Here is a 4,118-nt window from a genome sequence, read left to right on the forward strand (position 1 = left end):
GGATTTCGTACGAATGTCGTACGAAGTGGCCCCATTGGAATGAATGGGGCCAATCGGAGGACGGCAGCTAGATCGAAGGACAGGTAGCTAGAACTCCAGTACTGTGAGTGTATGGAGCAGCTATGGGATAAAACAGCATTAGGTCAAAAGTTTGGACACCCCGGCCCCCCAGTACTGTGTGTAATGGAGCCATGGGTCAAAAGTTTGGACACCCCGGCCCCCCAGTACTGTGTGTAATGGAGCCACGGGTCAAAAGTTTGGACACCCCCGAACGGCCAGAGCAACCTAGCGTGCATAGCTAATTGATGTATTTGCACGTTGCGTAGCAACGTGCAAACACCATTTAATCTAATTTATGCATATAAATCACCTAGCAACCACCTAGAAACACCATAGCAACCACCACAGATACCATAGCAACACCTTAGCAACCGCCTAGCAACACCTTAGCAACCACCTAGCAACCACCTAGCAACACCTTAGCAACCTCCCCGGATACCATAGCAACACCTTAGCAACCGCCTAGCAACACCTTAGCAACCGCATAGCAACCACTTAGCAACACCTTAGCAACCACCCCGGATACCATAGCAACACCTTAGCAACCGCCTAGCAACCACCTAGCAACCACCTAGCAACCACCTAGCAACACCTTAGCAACCACCCCGGATACCATAGCAACACCTTAGCAACCGCCTAGCAACACCCTAGCAACCACCTAGCAACCACCTAGCAACACCTTAGCAACCACCCCGGATACCATAGCAACACCTTAGCAACCGCCTAGCAACACTCTAGCAACCACCTAGCAACCACCTAGCAACACCTTAGCAACCACCCCGGATACCATAGCAACACCTTAGCAACCGCCTAGCAACACCTTAGCAACCACCTAGCAACCACTTAGCAACACCTTAGCAACCACCACGGATACCATAGCAACACCTTAGCAACCGCCTAGCAACACCCTAGCAACCACCTAGCAACCACCTAGCAACACCTTAGCAACCACCCCGGATACCATAGCAACACCTTAGCAACCGCCTAGCAACACCCTAGCAACCACCTAGCAACCACCTAGCAACACCTTAGCAACCACCCCAGATACCATAGCAACACCTTAGCAACCGCCTAGCAACACCCTAGCAACCACCTAGCAACACCTTAGCAACCACCCCGGATACCATAGCAACACCTTAGCAACCGGCTAGCAACACCTTAGCAACCACCTAGCAACCACCTAGCAACACCTTAGCAACCACCCCGGATACCATAGCAACACCTTAGCAACCGCCTAGCAACACCCTAGCAACCACCTAGCAACCACCTAGCAACAGCTTAGCAACCACCCCGGATACCATAGCAACACCTTAGCAACCACCTAGCAACACCCTAGCAACCACCTAGCAACCACCTAGCAACACCTTAGCAACCGCCTAGCAACACCCTAGCAACCACCTAGCAACCACCTAGCAACACCTTAGCAACCACCCCGGATACCATAGCAACACCTTAGCAACCGCCTAGCAACACCTTAGCAACCACCTAGCAACCACCTAGCAACACCTTAGCAACCACCCCGGATACCATAGCAACACCTTAGCAACCGCCTAGCAACACCCTAGCAACCACCTAGCAACACCTTAGCAACCACCCCGGATACCATAGCAACACCTTAGCAACACCATAGCAGATACCAGCCAGCACTGCAATCACACTCGCAGTTTCTGTAGGAACTGCAATCTAGTTATTATTATTATTCCACCTGTTTTTTGTCCGGTTAACTAGTGCCGCAGTTTTCGAAATATCGACTTCGTTCAAAAGAGAAAACGTGCGTCCATATCGGGAATGGTGGGCTTGTATACAGCTTTCCGATCGGACTTACGTTTTTCGTAAAAACTTCGTAAGTACGCGTTTTTTTGACCATTGAAAATGAATGGGCAGAACTTTGCACGCCCGTGGACGTCTCAATTTTTGAAATACGAAGATGAAACCAATTGAGGACCTGTAGAACTTATTGAGCTCTTTCCGAAAATATGCGTTACGAAAAGTTACGTCGTACGGATTTCGTACGATTGTCGTACGAAGTGGCCCCATTGGAATGAATGGGGCCAATCGGAGGACGGCAGCTAGATCGAAGGACAGGTAGCTAGAACTCCAGTACTGTGAGTGTATGGAGCAGCTATGGGATAAAACAGCATTAGGTCAAAAGTTTGGACACCCCGGCCCCCCAGTACTGTGTGTAATGGAGCCACGGGTCAAAAGTTTGGACACCCCGGCCCCCCAGTACTGTGTGTAATGGAGCCACGGGTCAAAAGTTTGGACACCCCCGAACGGCCAGAGCAACCTAGCGTGCATAGCTGATTGATGTATTTGCACGTTGCGTAGCAACGTGCAAACACCATTTAATCAAATTTATGCATATACATCACCTAGCAACCACCTAGAAACACCATAGCAACCACCCTGGATACCATAGCAACACCTTAGCAACCGCCTAGCAACACCATAGCAACCACCTAGCAACCATCTAGCAACACCTTAGCAACCACCCCAGATACCATAGCAACACCTTAGCAACCGCCTAGCAACACCCTAGCAACCACCTAGCAACCACCTAGCAACACCTTAGCAACCACCCCGGATACCATAGCAACACCTTAGCAACCGCCTAGCAACACCCTAGCAACCACCTAGCAACCACCTAGCAACACCTTAGCAACCACCCCGGATACCATAGCAACACCTTAGCAACCGCCTAGCAACACCCTAGCAACAACCTAGCAACCACCTAGCAACACCTTAGCAACCACCCTGGATACCATAGCAACACCTTAGCAACCGCCTAGCAACACCCTAGCAACCACCTAGCAACCACCTAGCAACACCTTAGCAACCACCCCGGATACCGTAGCAACACCTTAGCAACCGCCTAGCAACACCCTAGCAACCACCTAGCAACCACCTAGCAACCACCTAGCAACCACCCTGGATACCATAGCAACACCTTAGCAACCGCCTAGCAACACTCTAGCAACCACCTAGCAACCACCTAGCAACACCTTAGCAACCACCCCGGATACCATAGCAACACCTTAGCAACCGCCTAGCAACACCTTAGCAACCACCTAGCAACCACTTAGCAACACCTTAGCAACCACCACGGATACCATAGCAACACCTTAGCAACCGCCTAGCAACACCCTAGCAACCACCTAGCAACCACCTAGCAACACCTTAGCAACCACCCCGGATACCATAGCAACACCTTAGCAACCGCCTAGCAACACCCTAGCAACCACCTAGCAACCACCTAACAACACCTTAGCAACCACCCCAGATACCATACCAACACCTTAGCAACTGCCTAGCAACACCCTAGCAACCACCTAGCAACACCTTAGCAACCACCCCGGATACCATAGCAACACCTTAGCAACCGGCTAGCAACACCTTAGCAACCACCTAGCAACCACCTAGCAACACCTTAGCAACCACCCCGGATACCATAGCAACACCTTAGCAACCGCCTAGCAACACCCTAGCAACCACCTAGCAACCACCTAGCAACAGCTTAGCAACTACCCCGGATACCATAGCAACACCTTAGCAACCGCCTAGCAACACCCTAGCAACCACCTAGCAACACCTTAGCAACCGCCTAGCAACACCCTAGCAACCACCTAGCAACCACCTAGCAACACCTTAGCAACCACCCCGGATACCATAGCAACACCTTAGCAACCGCCTAGCAACACCTTAGCAACCACCTAGCAACCACCTAGCAACACCTTAGCAACCACCCCTGATACCATAGCAACACCTTAGCAACCGCCTAGCAACACCCTAGCAACCACCTAGCAACACCTTAGCAACCACCCCGGATACCATAGCAACACCTTAGCAACCGCCTAGCAACACCCTAGCAACCACCTAGCAACCACCTAGCAACACCTTAGCAACCACCCCAGATACCATAGCAACACCTTAGCAACTGCCTAGCAACACCCTAGCAACCACCTAGCAACACCTTAGCAACCACCCCGGATACCATAGCAACACCTTAGCAACCGGCTAGCAACACCTTAGCAACCACCTAGCAACCACCTAGCAACACC

Source organism: Astyanax mexicanus, chromosome 8, assembly GCF_023375975.1.
Source record: "Astyanax mexicanus isolate ESR-SI-001 chromosome 8, AstMex3_surface, whole genome shotgun sequence".
NCBI classification, from domain to species: Eukaryota; Metazoa; Chordata; class Actinopteri; order Characiformes; family Acestrorhamphidae; genus Astyanax; species Astyanax mexicanus.